General features: G+C 43.7%; 1 long non-coding RNA gene across 1 annotated transcript in view; it reads right to left on the reverse strand.

Annotated features, from left to right (window-relative positions):
* Positions 1 to 511: 511 nt before the first annotated feature.
* Positions 512 to 16525, reverse strand: part of LOC149872829 (uncharacterized) — a 42210-nt gene continuing 26196 nt past the window's right edge. The window contains exons 2-3 of the long non-coding RNA XR_016439805.1: positions 8435 to 8562; positions 512 to 2126 (exon numbers count right to left, since the gene is read on the reverse strand). This is a non-coding gene — a long non-coding RNA (uncharacterized LOC149872829). The remainder of the gene's footprint in view (positions 2127 to 8434; positions 8563 to 16525) is intronic.

Genomic DNA, 16525 nt, shown 5'->3' on the forward strand with positions numbered 1-16525 from the left:
CAGATGGGATGCCCCTTATGGTTCTGAAAAAAATGGTTGAGGTAATTTAGGATTATTACTTATGTTCTTTGAGAACTTGTGGAGGTTAGGTGAAATCCTGGATGATTGGAAAAAGACAAATATAGTACCCATCTTGAAGAAAGAGAAGAAGAAGGACCTGGGAAATTACAGACTTGAATTTGATACCTGGAAAGATCATGGAGTAGGTCCTTATGGAATCTATTGTAAAGCACCTGGAGGAGAACAAGGAACAGCCAGCATGGATTGACCAAGACTAAATCATGCCTGAACAACCTGATTTCCTTCTATGATAAGGGGACAGGCTCTGTGGATGGGGGTGGGGAGAGCGAGAATAGTGGATTTGACTTACCTTGACTTTACCAAGGCTTTTGACATTGTCTCCTATGACAGTTTCATTAACAAGCTGAGGAAAAACAGACTAGATTAAAGTATTAGAAGGTAGATATGTAACTGTTGGAACACCATGCTATTAGTCATACCTAACTAAATGTCTGTTTGGGTCCCCTGTTGTTCAATGTCTTCATTAGTGAAGATGATGGGATTTGGTGCATGCCTAGCAAATTTGTGGATGACACCAAGTTGGTGGAGGGCAGGGCTAGGACTCAAAGTGATTTGGATAGCCTGGAAAAATGGTCTATAGTTAATTGGGTGAGATTCAACAGAGAAAAGTGCAAAGTCCTGAACTTAGGATGGAATAATTGCTTGCACAAATACAGACTGGGAATGACTGGTTAGGCTGAAGTACTGCAGAGAAGGTCCTAGAGGTTACAGTGGACGACAAACTGGATACAATCCCAGGCAACTATTCACCCAACATGCTCTTGAAAATTTCCAGAGGTGGATTCTACAACTTCTCTAGGTGGCCTGTTCCAATGCTTGATGACCCTCCTAGTCAGAAAGTTCCTCCTAATCTCCAGCCTAAATTTCCCATGCTACAGTTTGAGGCTATTGGGTATTTATGCGTATGTTTTGGAAGGCATGGGAGGGTGCTTTAATTAGTGCAGCTCCAAGAGCTGTGTTAATTAAAAGTGCCTATAGTGTCATGCATATCAGTGTCCCTGTGCTGAAAAATGGTGGCAATGTTTTGAATTAAAGCTTGTTGAATGAGCTTTAAGTTAAAGTGCCCCACCACCATTTCTCAGTGTGGGGATGCAGATACCTGTGACACTGGAGCACATTAATTTCCACACTCCAGCAGGTTGATTAATCAAGTCTGTTCCAACACACTGGTATTACAGCACACTGAAGCAGGCTCCCTGCATGTGTATAGGAGGCCATTGTTTCTAGTCCGGTCCAAATCCTGTCATCAGCCTTCTGTCCTTTACACTAAATAACCCTAGTTCATTCAGCCTTTCCTCATAAGTCATTTTCATAATCTTTTCTGTTGCTTTGCTCTAGACTCTTTCCAATCTGTCCACACCTTTCTTGAAGTGTGGGGCTCAAAATTGTACACTTTACCCTAGATGAGGCCTTGGTAGTGCTGAATAGAGGAGAAGGATCACTTCCCTTGATTTGCAAGTGACACTCTTATTAATACAAGCCAGTATACTGTTGGCTTTTTTTTTGCAACTGTTGTCTCATACTCAGCTTATCATTCACTGTACCCCACGATCCTTCTCTGCAATACTGTAGCCCAACCAGTCATTTTAGAAATTGTCCAGTATATTCCACCCTGTGACAGGGCACCAAGTCTGCCCCGTCACAAAACTCCAGGAGAGTGAAGGGAAACAGAGAACGTACCTTAGCAACAAGTCTGAGGAGAGGGGCGGGGATATCTGGATGGAGGAGAGAGGGACCCGAAAAAACAAACAAAGAGCAGCATGTGGGGAGGGAGCGAGGAGAGAGTGCCAGCTGTGAGAAAGGTAGAAGATGGCCAGAAGGATTTAAAGGGGAATGGAGCCCAGAATTAGCTCTTGAAAAGAGAAGAAAGAAACCCAGAAGAAATATGGAGTTACTACAAGAAAGAGACAACAGACAACCAAGAGAAGGGAACAGAAGAAGGGTCCTGGAGAGAGACTTACCTGGGAAGCTGAAGTGAGGTAATGAGGGAGATCTCTGAGTTGCTGAGTCGGATACCTGAGGACATCAAGTACCGTCCCAAAGACCTAAAAAAGAGAAAGGAACAAGAGTGGATGAAGATTAACAAAGAGAAGAGAACCCCACATTTTGATATCAGTAGAAAGTACAAGGTGGCATAGAATTGCCATTTGCTTGGGACCCATGTGGAGGAGAACAGAGCAAGCAATCAAGAAATTGAAAGCTCCCAAAGAGGGAACTAAATATATCTATGTTAGTTATCTAAGAGAGACATAATAACTGTCCAGAAGAGTTATTTTTGTTGAACCACGGACATGATATCTTCTTCATCTCTCAGGACTGTGTTTATTTCCTTACCTTATTCCATCAAATTCATGGCAGACAAGAAATAAAGGAAATTAACCAGTTCATATTAAAGCAAGAAATTGTGATTTATTTTTGCAGGTGTAGCTTAACTCTCACACACCCTAAATGAAAATCTGTAGTCATTGCTAATTTTACAGTGTATAATATTAAAAAAAATTCTCATTTCTTTAAACAGTCATTGTAATAATGTGCTAGCAATGATTATGCTCAGATTTCAAAGCATAGGACCACTTCTTTTTTTTTTGTTGCTGGAGGAATGTGAGTTTTCAGGAGTATAGTATGCTTTTTTTTACATTGACATATGTTTAACAAAATCTCACCTTGTCTCATAACTTCTCCAGCATTATCCCTTTTTAATCTATGTATATTTTACTCTGATTGTTGTAAGGTGTCCTTGAAATGGTATCAAAGACATTTTCTTTTATCATAGTGAAGATTAAGCTTGCTTCTCCTCTTTTTCCAGATCAAAGTCTATTTCTCTGGGGTAATTAGTCTATCCAAATTCTTTCCTTGCTATGTCATATATGGACATTTCTTTGCTAAGAAAATTGCCTGATGGATCCAAATAATGCTTGGGTGAGGGGGAGATTGTTTATTAACTAACAAAAAGCCAATATCCCTACTGAACTTAGCCTTTTGTGTAGATCAGCTTTTCTAAAAAGTTGATATATATTATTTGAAGATTGCAGTACTTCGGAAAAGTGGGCTAGTGAAAGTTATTTTTGATTTCTAAACAAGTTTAGAAAAATTGTTACATATATGAAAATACTAGCAAAATAATATCTTTCAATTCAAGATTTTCAGGAACAAGTGATTGTTATAAAATGCAAGCCTTAGACTTGCAAGTATAATTGAATTGTGAACTGAAGCGGCTTGTGAAATGTAGCACCTGTAACTGCCCCAAAAGATGGTTAGAAAATAGAAAATATTTTAATCATTTGTCACATTTTTTCATGTTGAAATTTCTTTTTATATTTCTTTAATATTTTATTACAAGTTTTTTTTTCTAGGCAGTAGAAGGATTGGGGTTATGAAGGTAACTACTCAATTAGATCAGTATTCAAAACACAAAAAATAAATGGTTAGAGTGTATTAAATGTTGCACACTATACCATATTTTCTCACATACCACACACTTCAAAATAACACATGCATCTTGTTTTTGGGAAGGCAGAATGAGGAAAAAAAGATAATTTTTTCAGACATAAGGATGCATAGGCCACAGATAAAGCCTAATCTTTAGCTCATTTACCTTCCTTTCCTGATTGGGCAAAAAAGGCTATTATTTTAACCCTTTCACAGCTGAACTAAGCAGCTCTTGGCTTCTGAGCCAAAAGCCGAGATTGTAGCTGCTTCAGGAAGTTGAACTCCATGGGCAGGTCCAGGATTTTGAAAAGAGCTAAAAACAGTTACAGGGATGTGATAAAGGAGAAGAGAGACCAGGAGTTGCTAACAGACAGAAATATTGCTGAAGAAGGGATAGTAGCTTGATTAGTTGAATATCAAGACCATTAAAAAGGAAAGAGGATCATTAACACCTGTGAAATAAAAAGCAGTTAGGAGGAATCAGTAGATTATAATGCCATGAAGTCAGTTGACTCCATTCATTTTGCCTGGGTAGAAATGCCACTGCTGTTGTTGGGCAGTTGATTTCAAACTTTAGGTGGAGCATGAATCAAACCATACCACTGTACTCCCCCTGGTTTACTCCACCCCTGTCTTCATGCAGCTACTGGAAGGAAGAAAAAAGAAAAGAATTAGCAGTCATCTTAGAGCATCTCTATATATTTATTCTGGGCACAAAATCAGCTTCCTCATTTAAGACATGCATCCCAATTTTGGAAGGCTGATTTTTGGAGCAAAGGTGAGCATGGTATCTGAGTAAATTTTGTATGTTGAATTGTAACTTTAATGCACTCTGGCACAAACCAGTTGGAGTCATTTGTATTATGCAAAGGTTCCTGTAACATGATGTTGAGCAATCAGGTCTCAGACACTGAATGAAACAAAACACACCTGGAGTTGCACCCATGGAAGCTTCATCATCTTGAGGGGTGATCCAGATCATCAGTGGCTGTACATTAACCTAAGGCAATGGGGCCATGTTGAATTCCACTCAATATGAACCAGAGTATTCCATTTTGGTACTGTCGTCACAAGTGGGATGATTATTTGAAACTTACATTTCAAGATTGAGCTGACACTTATGAATTCAGCATTTTTCATGAGAATCCCTATATTTTCAGTGCTTCAAAATCTGGCCAAAATAAATACAGAGGAAAGTAAAAATAAAGAAAAATAAATACTCTTTGGGGAATCTCAGATATATTTTTCTTGGGCTTGGGTTGAGTTCTGGGTAAAAGTTCCAGAAAAATCCCAGGCAATTCTGTTTCTTATAAGAATGACTGTTCTAGCTTCTATTATTTGTACTGTTGTAGTGCCTAGGTATCTCAGGCACTGACTGAGGTGATATTGTGCTAGGTAATGCATATATTCTCTACATATAGCCCCACAAGTAGCTATAATCTAAGTACATGACAAGAAATTGTAAGTGGATAAAAACATTGGGGAGGTGGGGAAGATTTGTTCATTTAGTTGATATTGCCATTTATAGGGATTCATGCAAACAAATGCCAAGGCAGTCTGGTAGGGCCATTAAGGCATTTTGTTCCAAAAGCATGAGTTTAATTAAGTCTTGCTCTGGCTGAAAGATACACCCTTGCTGACCCAACTGTAAATGGGTTTCTAGTCATTCCATTGGAGAGTCAAAGGCAGCTGGACCTAATACTAGCTATATTGCTCTCTTGTGTCTATAGGGTAGACATCTGACTTTGACTTGATGGAGATTAATCCTATGAATCTCCACAGATCAAAGTGGGATTAACATGAAAGATAATCCTCCTTCCCCACTAAATGTTTCAACAATATATTACAGTTGGAATAGTTAGGATCTCTTTTTGATGAAACACCAAGGCAGCATGAAAAAAATTCCTCTTGTCTATTATTATTTAGTTAGGACTGCAAAACAGCTTGAGGAAAACATCTGAGTCTGCAGCATTAGAAAAGTCAGTTTAGAGAGACAAGTTACTGAATATCTATAATCAACCTCTCATTTGACACAACGCTAGGCTCTTTACCAAGATTCTAAGCCTCCAACCAAAAATATATGTTAGGCTCTAAAAATTCTTATCCTACAGAAACATTTAGGTATAGGCAAATTGTTTCCACCCATAAATTGTAAAGCAGGACATGATACAACCTTTTAAAACTACAGGCAAAAAATTCCAACATGGTGACATAAGAAATCCCACTGAATAGATGCCTAACATCTTGTGGAAACTCAGGGTAAAGGATCAAAGGAAAGGGAGAAGGATCTGCATATTTTAATTTTTAAAATGAATTGTGATACCTATTTTATTTGAGTTCACCATTTCATTCTAAATTAATTACAGTCTGATGTAATGCAGATTAAACAAACAGAAACAAACTGAAAAGAAATCCCAAGACAAGTTTAAAAAGTACAAAAAAATAGGATATTTAATAGAAACCATTTATTAAAAAAGAACAGGAGTCTCATTTTGAAGTAACCATTTGAAAATGTTTCAATTTAAGTCAGAAGAAGGAAAGCTGCAAGCCATGAACATGTAGTACACAATTACCAAACTCAGAAAAAAAAATCAAACTTACTTATCTTATGCAAAGCAGTAGCACAGGTAAATACTTTCTAGCTTTTCATCAAGAAAGCATTATGGACATTGAATTGTTGCTTAGGATTTTTCCCCCTTTCATTAACACAAGGACAAACACTTGTAAAAAAAAATCAATCTCATTATTTATGTTTTGCTCTTAGCAAATTTTACCATTTGCTAAGAGCAAAACATAAATAATGAGATTGATTTTTGCCAATAATTATACAACAATGCCAATAATTTTATTAGCATCACATTTGTATAGTGGCAGTCATATTAGAGCATTCTTAAATTATTATTCTAAGAATGATGGGGCTGACTATGAATCTTTTATATTCTATATGAATGTCTCCTGAGGCATGAGTCAAGGTTTCACATTTAGGTCTTATATGTAATAAGGATTCTATGTTCATAAAATGTGATTTTAGACACATCAGTTTGTTGGCTTAGAAAATGGTCTTTAAAGGTTTGCTTTTTGGGAATTCGCTTATAGGTATATATGTATTAGAATGGTTCAGGATGGGCAGCAGGAGTTAATTGATTTCTGAAAGCCTGGGTCACCCACATAGAGTTTCACACAGCCTTCAAAGCAGTCAGGCTGTCTAACACAACAAGACCAATGGAACAAGGCATCTGGGTCCTAAATCCAGAGTGAACACAGGTCACACACTAAGATAACAGTGTATCGCATAGCAGCAGTAGTGTGTGTCTTCTCTGTAGACGATGACCTCAAGAAAGTGGTGGCTGGAATCTCACACTTCTGTCTGGGTCACCCATGGTGAACAGGACTAAGGGAAGGTTCCAGACAAACCACCATCTAACCTCAACTCCTCAACAGTGGATCAGGCAGAAGATGTCAGGATCCCAGTGGCTCTAAATACAGAAGGTGGCTGTAGCAAGAAGGAGGTCTCCTGTTTTCTAAGGTTTTGCTTTGCCAGTGGGACCCACAATCTTGACAAAATTGTGTGGCTGCTGTTTCTGTTCACCAGCTTCCTCACATGGTGGGTCAGTGGTGATTGAGATATAACTACTGAATCTGGCAGTCACCTGTGCTGAGTCTGAGAAGAAAGGAATAGGGAAAGCCAACTCCAATGACATCGTTCTTCTGAGCAAATGCATGGAACATGGTCTTGTCACCACTAATTCCATCTTCAGACAGAGAGACAAATCTAAGAGCAGCTGGAGACATCCTTGCTCTAAGCACTGGCTTCTTCTCAACTATTCTATCGTTAGAGACCATGATCTAGTAGATGTCCATATCATAGGAGCCATGCAGGGGAGTGATAACTGCTAGACAGATCACTGTCTTATCAAATCCATTCTGAACACACAGCTTGCCCTGAAACACTGAAAACAGCCAAAAGCAATGCAAAGGACTCAACACCTGAAGGACCAAGGACCAAATGGCCTTCCCAGGGAGTGATGCAGAAAGAAGCTGGTCCTTGTTCCTCTGGTGTGACTCTCAACACCCAAAGGACCTTCAAAGGTCTGTAAGGATCTCCAACAGTGTCTCCCTGAAAAGCTCATTGTCTTGTCCACAAATGAAGGCAACACCAGGAACTCTGGAAGGGGTTTAAAATCACTGTCTATATGGCCTGTTCTAAATCTTTCACTGTATCACTTGTCAACACTACAGCTGGTTCAATGAAAGTGATGCTGAAATCCAAGCCCTCCTTGACTGAAAGAGTAGGGCTCATACTGCTTGCCAAGATGACACCTCACCTCAGCAGGAGGAGGAGATGTATTAGTTCCTCAAAGACAAAGCTCAAAGACAGAATCAAAAATCAGTGATGGCAAGATATAGCGAGCTCTATGCTGACAAACATGGAATGCATAGTGTTTTTCAGGTAACAAAAGCCAGCTACAGTCCAAATTCCCATGGTACTATTTCCTGTGATCTCATGATGGCTTGACACTTCCCAAAGATAATGAATCTAAGCTAGATGGCAAGAACACTTTGAGGCACTCTTGAACTGTGAGTTGACTGTGACAGATGCTACCATTGAGTCAATGCCCCCAAACCCTGAAAGGATTGGGGGGACAAGGATTCCTTGTCAACTATATGTGGCAAGGAGTCACAGTTTGCCCCTCCTACACTTGTTCTGTGGATAGGCCAGCGCTGGGGATCCGGCAGTGAGACTAGATTAAAAGGGGACATGGGCTCTTTAAATGGGCTGCAGGGGAATGATGCAGGGTGGGAAAAAAAAAAAAACTAAAGAAAAACAAGGGATGCAGAAACAGGGAAAAAAGAAAAGACTCCGAACTGCAGGGGAGAAAAGAGTAAGCACAAAAAGGGGCTAAGACAGGGTACAATAACTTACCTGTGCTGGTGTGGAGGCATTGAGAAGAGAAAAGGATAAAATGGTTTTCCCAGGGAGCAATGCAGAGAGAAGCTGGTCCTTGGTCCTCTGGTGTGTGCTGAGCACCAGAGCAGAGATTTCATCAAGACCTATGAATGAGAAGTAAGAGAAAGAGAGGTTTCAGACAAAGAAAATTAGTCAGACTCCTGCCCAGGGATGAGACCCACCCTGGGAAGGGAAGATCCAGGTGGGGAGGACCTGGCCGTGAGGCAGGAGTCAGCTTGTAGGACACAACAATGTAATTGTTGACAAAGAGATAATTAGACCCATGCTGTGAAGAATAACAGCTTGGGAAAGTATCCCTGAACCTCCCGCCCCCCCAAAAAAACAAAAACAAAATAACAAAACAACCCCCAAACAAACAAACCAGAGACTTAGCTGGAAAAGTATAAACCAGCTAAATGTAGCCAGTGACTTTGAATTCATTATAATGTGTATTACAAATAAAGCTCCCCAGGAGAAGGGAGAATTTGTTAGTAAATAACGACTCTTTGTTTTGAATTATTATTGTGCATTGCAATAATTTTAAGTAAGAAGACTAAAAATGGACAATTAGACCAAAATGAGCCCTGGATTCAGAATTTAAATAAGGATACAGTGGGCACTTCCAGATGAGCATGCACCTGCCTCTTGCCCCACCTCAAACCCCTTTGAGGCAGGGCAACAAGCACATTTGGGAATGAAAAAATTAGACCCCTGGATATTCAGGGGTCTAAAAATACTGAAGTTTAAAAAATCAGGGCTCCAGTGCCGGTGAGTAAGGGGTTGGGGGGACTGGAGGAGGGGGGAGGGGACCATGGGTGGGACCCCCGATGGCCCTGCCCACTCCCCCAGCCCCTCTGACCCCTATTCTGGCTGGCTCCAACCCCTGCCAGCCCCCCCTGCTGAGGCCCCCGACCCCTGCCCTGGCTGGCCCCTCTCCTCACTAGCCCCCCCGAGGCCCTCTACCTTTGCCCTGGCTGGTCCCATCCCTCACAGCCCTCAAGCCCCACCAATCCCTACCCCGCCACACCGTGGTTTAAAAAAACAACCCCCCTGGCACTTACTGGCAGTCTGGCTGCCATCTGGCTGACTGGGGCCCTGCTCGTACAGTGCAGGGCAGGGTGACAGCACCAGCAGCCCCAGCCCAGGCCCTGCTGCCCCCCCCAGCCATCCTGTGCTGCCCATGGGGGCTCTGCCAGGAGGCCCTTGAGCTCCCCCACCCCTGCTTCTAAGGTAAGCAGAGGCTTTTTTCACCATTTTTTTCTGTTTTTTTTTTTTTTTTTTTACAGCACCTGGGGTTGTGGAGGTAGTCATGGGGGGCCTGGGGGTGCAAGTTGGGGGGTAAGACTGGGTGGGGCAGCCATTGGGGAGCTGGGGTGGGGCTTGTAAGCCTTGCGGGGGGGTGGTAGCCCCTGAGGTGCCATTTGGCCCCTGTTGAGGGGCCGAACACCTTGTGTGGGGGCTTGAATCCCACGTGTGGTGGGCCAAATCCCTTGTTGGGGGGCTGTAGCCCTTGTGTGGGGGCCATGGCCCCTGTAGGTGGGCAGAAAAATATGTATTCATGAATTTGTGCAACATGTATTTAGAGGTCACTTTATTATAATGATAAGAGACTTGCTTTAACACTGTAAGATAGATCAATAAAACATTGTCCAACTGATCACTGTCTCTGTCTCACTCTCTCTCTTTATGGTGGTCTTTTGTTTTACTTGTGGAGGAACATAGATTTGTGGGTATTTTAGACAGTGACTTTGGGATTTTTTTAATCAGGGATTTTTCAGTTTTCCAATAGAGAACACCAGAATTCCTGCTTGGGAGGCCAGTGGTAGGACCCTGCTTGCTCAGACCTGGCACCTTGGACCCAGCTGGCTGTGGCTGCTTTGACATGGTTTGATAGTTCAAAGCAGGCCATCACACCTGGAACAGCTTCTGGGCAACAGCTGCCAAGATGGCTGGGCAGGGGCACACATGGCAGTAGCGCCACACAGAGGCCAAGCCTTCAACCATAGTCCACTGGCAGCTGGCCCAGAGGGGCAGATATGTCTACTGGCTATGTAGTCCCCATCTGGATCTGGCAGGTGTACAGCAGGTCACAGCCAGGCAGCAGCCCCTACTGCCAGACTGCTGCAGTGGGTAGAGGGTGCAGGGAACTCTCAGGGCTGCTTCAGCAGTCCAGCTGGCACAAGGAGTAGTGTCCCCGGGTACCAATTGGCTGGGTCCCAGAAGCTCCTGAGAGCTAGTAGCCCTGAGCTACTTGCCAGGGTTGCTTTTTATACTACTGGGGACAGCACAGGTGCTGGCCCTGGGCTCTAGCTCCCCCTGGCTGTAGATCTGGGAGGAACCAGGCAGGGTTATTTTGCCCCAAGTAGCACAATTTGCTCCACAACAAAGTGCATGTTTAAGCACATGCCCTGAAGCAAAAAGCCCCGGCTCAAATTTGCACCGCTTCTATTTGAGCTGCTGCAAGCACAAGTGCTTGCATGTGTGGACACACCCTATGACTCTTCATGGAAGACTCTTTTAGTTGCCCAGTACCATTAAGCTCCCATGGTGGAAACAAATAAGGTTTGAAGAAAGGTGGAGCCATGTACTTTATGCTACAAACCCTACAGACACATCTGCAAGGCAGCCTCCCACACTATCCTTCTTCATTTAAGTAGTACATAAAGATGTGACAGGAAAGAGGGCAACAGGCTGCCCAAACAGGAGAGTGCCCTATACCTGTTACACTATCCTATCCTAGAAGAAGTCTGGTGTATCATCAAGGAAACTAAGAAAAGACTACTGGACTGGATGGCATACCTGCAGAAATCAACCAGGCTGGTGGTGAGAAACTGCTTCTGAGACTCAATGAATTTATTCTCTGAATTTGAAACAATGAAGAGTCACCCTGGGGACTTGAGGAATGCCAATGCTGTGACCATCTTCAAGAAAGGAGGTAAGTCTGTGTGTGGGAACTATCAAAGTATCAATTTCCTTTACATAGCAGGAAAAATCCTCTCCTGTATTCTCCTGAATCATCTTCTATCTCAGTGTAGTTTCAGACTATCCTATGAGGCAATTGACAGGATCTTTGTTGTCTGCCAGCTCCAAGAAAAGTATCAGTAACAACATCAGGACTTGTATATGGCCTTCATTAACATTACTAATTGTAAAGCCTTGTGGAAAGTCCTGGTCAGATTTGGATGTCCTGGAGAGTACATCAAGGTCCTGAGGATTCTCCAAGACCAGATGACTGTGTAGCAGATTGGAAACTTTGTCATCTGAACTAGGGTCAAGCAAGGATGCATCATTGTCCAACTCTGTTCTCTATTTCTTATTAGTCATCCTAATTCAAGTTAAGGACTGCCTTCCTTCTGGAATTGATTTTGTGTACTGAATGGATGGAGGGCTAATCAACCTGGGACGTTTTCACTCAAAGACCAAAGTATTCAAAACAACCATCCTTGACCTTCAGTATGCTGACTACTGCACCATCCTTGCACACACTGAGGAAAACCTCCAGACTGTACTGGATTTCTTTGGAGAAGCCTACCGAGCTTTGGGCCCCTCTGTCAACATCAAGAAGATGCAAGTGCTCTATCAGCCTGCCATAGGCCATGGATGTGACCTCTCTCCCCAAATTACTATTGAGGAAAAGACCCTATAGGTATTTGAGCACTTCTCGTACCTCAGAAGCCACCTTTCTCAGAGTGAACATTGATGTCCAGCACAGGATCCAGTGTGCAAGTGCCTCCTTTGGGAAATTGCATTGGTATATCTTTATTCATTGTGATCTCCAGAAAGACACCAAGATACATGTCTAAAATATAGTCATCATCTCCACCCCTCTGTGTGGATGTGAAATGTGGGTGCCCTACTATTGTCATCCAGAGCCTGCAGAGATATCACCAATGATGCCTCTGGAAAATCCTCTGCATCAAGTGGGAAGATCACCGCACAAATGCCAGCATCCTTGCTGAAGCCAGTGTTACTAGCACTGAGTTGGTGAACCTCAAGCATCACCTTCACTGGACTTGACATTGTGTGAAGATGGCCAACTCTTGACTCTGAAAATGAATGCTGTACTCCTGTTTTAGTAATAGCGTGAGATCTTTCAGTGGCCAGAGGAAACACTACAAGGACACATTGAAGGCATACCTCAAGAAAATGAGTGCCAATAATAAAAAAAATTGGGAGGAACTGGCTTCCAGCCAATCCCAATGGCACTGCAACCTCAACCAAGCAGAAGCCTGTTTTCAGGTAAAGCATCTTGCCCTCAAAGCAGAGAAGAGATTAAAGGAAGGAAAAGGAGAGGCAGCCAACTCTCCCCTGAAGAAAAACCTTCAACTTTGGCTCAAGGATTGAACTCTTAAGTAATCTCAAGACCCATCAATGATCTATGGTAGAGATCATCTTTGAAAGGAGGGATTGGCAATGGCAAATGTGTGTGTAAGACACAGATAAACCTTTCACTTCTCAGGACAACATAGGAACAAAGGAGAGAAAGGGAGATGTGATACCATGTGGAACTCTGACTATATTTCTGTAATCACTGTTCATGCTTCAGTTGTCCTACATTAGTTAAGTAAATTAATTTCCATCCTGAGTCAGAGGTAGAATGAGACCTGGCATACATGAATATAGCTTTCTGGCCAGGTATAAAATGGGCCAACAGGCACTGAAAATGGGAAAAAACCCCTCTTATCATTTTATGATCCCTTTCATCCAAATTGCCTTTCACTTTAAGATTCCTGATCAATTTCTACTTACCAGTCTGAATCAAATTTAAAATAGTTGTTCCCTGTTAACTTCATCTTATGAAGCTTAAAAAGTTGCCTGCAACTGTAACAGGACCCCATCCCATTGCTGAAATGGGGAGGGAGCCCAGGACCCACTGGCCAGCTCAACCCATCGAACAGACTTAATGGTAAAAAGGGGCCAGTCGGAGGCAGGACTCTGAGGAGGAGCCAGTCTGGATTTCTTGGGGAAAAATAACCATGAACCTCAGAAGGGCAGAAGAAACCCCGCACCATGAGTAACACAAGGTAAGTGCCTCAAATGTTTGCATTGGGACTATTGCAGAATGAGACTGACCCTGACAGGGGAGCTTTTATTATGTGAGCTTTATATTTTTGGAGTCGGTGCTCATGCTTTTGATTTACCTTTGTAACTGGAGGACTGAAAGTGGTTGTAAGGGGAAGACTGGAGTCCAACAGGTGCTGCAGGGGCACCCAGCACAGAACAACTTAGGATCTGAAGCCCAGTAGTCCATGTGAAGCAGAAAACTCAAAATTTTGGAGGATGGACTGTGGCATGCCGGAGGACTGAATAGCTAGCAGCAAAGACTGAGAGGATGCAAGCCCAGAGGCTGTAAGGCTGAGAGACCCACAGCCTGAGGGGTAGGCTGGGGTCTATAAGCCTGGGGTTTGGGCATGGTGGGCCCTGGGTGGAAAGAACCCAGCTAGATTAACATGAGCCAAGGATGAAGGAGGCCTCAGCCATGACAAGGGCTACCTCAAAACCGACTCCTGTCTCTTTGTGGTAGCCTCCTTATGAACTGTAACATCAAGGTGTGGTAGGTGAAATAGCGTGGACAAACTCTGGGAGGACAGAGGGGGATAATGATGTAAGACCCAGGTGGTAAGCCACACAGTTCTTCGCTCCAGTGATGGGTAAGTTACACCAACACATTCAAATAACTTGATGGTCTATCTGTGTATTGCTTTTTCCAATAGGTAATCGGTATAAAGTCCTCTACTACCACTGGTTTCCATCTTTTGGGTGCTTCTGAGGACTTTTTTTAAAGCCTCACCCTGCTTTTCCACTAAGACTTGTGTTTTGCCTTTACCAGGACCATTGCACCTGCTCTTTTCTCCTTTTATGTTCATTCAGGGATTCATCCAAGCCTGTTTCTTATCTCTCACTGAACTTTAGAGCAAGTGTGTATGTTCATTATATACAACACTTTATTTTTTTTCTAGTTGTCCTCTGGCCTTTGAATACCTGATTTAGAAACCTTCCAGGAAGTTTGCAGTAAAAATGAGATTTTTGGAAATGATCACTGTGGCAAAATGGGGCTCCCCACCTAGCCACAGTGCTGGTTCCCCACTTGCCTTTGGGCACACCCCCCACCTGATTCTGCTGCCATGCCTTGTTCTTAATTAATTAAGAATGCTGCCCATTCTTGCCCCTATGCCAGGGGGCACAGTCTGCAGGTCCATACCTTCCCTACACTGTAGCCCATGCCTCGCAGATGGCATCCTGATGTTACACTACTCCCGGCCTACAGCCAGACCAAGCTTAGGCCTCATTGTCAGGCCTCAGTCACACACACATTTATACCGCCCTCCTCTCACTAGGGCCTCTCACACTCCATCCTCTCTCACAGGGTCTCTTTCATGCATCAACAACTTATCCTGCCTTGCTCCCTCTTGGAGCGAGCCCCTTAGGCCATAGGCTTAGCTAGTTCATTCCTTGAGTGGCAGATGTACCATCTTTTGGGCCTCTGCCATGACTCTCATTGGGGTAGTGGCCAGCCAATTACCCGACTGGGTCTAAGCTTGCTCTGGCCCCTTCTGGGGGCAACTCTATATATACATACGTAAGCATACTGGGCTCTCAGCCCTCTGGTTTCCTCCCCCTTCACCTGGGCTCCAGACAGCCCTCTCACTGGGGCTACTCATCTCTGCCCCCTCACTTGGGGCTCCACACCACCTCCTCATTCAGGGCCATGGGGGCTTCCCTTCTTGGTGGGCTCAGGTGGCTGTAGCTGTGCCTGGCCCCAACTACCTTTTCTCAGGGTCTTGCACCCTGCACAGGGCTCAGGTGGCCATGGCTGTAGCCATGTGCCATGTGCCCCAACTGCCTCCGGTGTTATGTGAGCCACCCAAAGGTGAGGCCTAGAGTTAAGGTGCCCCTACCCGCCTTTCACCAGGGTGATCACTGGGCTGGCATTTCCTGGGGATCCTGCACCACTAAGAGCCCCACCAGGTCACCCACTCCCGGCAGGGTGCAGTTTTAAGTCATGCCCAGGACCAGGAGTCTCCTAAACCATCCCCTACAGCTCCTCCCTTACCTCCAGGATGTTATGGAGCCTCACAGCCAGGCAATGTTACTGCCTGGGCTACCAGCAGTGAACTGCTCTGTTTATATGGGCGGCCGGAGCTCTAAAATGGCTGCTGCAATTGAGCACCTGCTGGCTGCTTGGCCCCAGGTCTTAAATACCATCCCCCTTTAAATGGTACAAGGGGGATGTTTCCCCTGCAGCTCCTCCAAGCAGGCTCTCCTCAGAGCCTGTGAGAACTCTAAAGTGGTGAGCACCCCAAAGGTGCTCCGCCACAATCACAAAGAACGTAATTGGTGGAAATGAATGAATGTAATGATGAGAACCATTTGTAGACTGCTCCATTGTTAAAGAATGATAGGGCACCTACACATGTGCTGGTTGTCTATTCTAAGACATGCTAATTAGCGTGTTGGAGCAGACTCGATTAAACTTGCTAATTGGCACACTGCAGCAGCCTGTGTATCATGTCTATTCAATGTCCCCACACTTCAAAATGGTGGTAGCAGTGCTTTAACTAAAACTTGTCAAATAAGCTTTTTTTTCAAGCCTAACCTCAACAACCACAATAGCCAGAGACTTAAAAAAAAAAGCTAAGGGTGCAGACAGAAGTGACAATTTTTGCCTGATCTGGCCCCAGAAAGTTGTCTACAGAAGTACATAGCTGCAGGATTCTTTAAAAGGGCCCAAGCCTGTGAAAATTTGAACCCTCATTGAATGAGGGTTCAGATGACCATGCTTCAAAATGGAGTGTGTTCTGTAGCTTGTGTCTGTGGAGCTCCCAACTTGTTGATGTTTTCAGAATGGGAGGGAGGAAAGGGAACAGAGTGAATTTGGTTTGGGCTTTTTTCAGCCCATGCTGGAAGGTGGAGTGGGTGTATTGGGTCTCCCCCTCCCCAAGCTAGGGGGGCTTCAATCTACCCACCTTACTTTCCAGCACCAGCTGGAACCCTAAGAATGAGTTTCCTTTGCTCCCTTTTGCTCTTCTTATTTTGAAAGCAGCATCCAGGCAGGGAGGATGGAGT

The sequence above is a fragment of the Crocodylus siamensis genome, chromosome 1, assembly GCF_052110815.1.
Source record: "Crocodylus siamensis isolate JL-2025a chromosome 1, ASM5211081v1, whole genome shotgun sequence".
NCBI lineage: Eukaryota > Metazoa > Chordata > Crocodylia > Crocodylidae > Crocodylus > Crocodylus siamensis.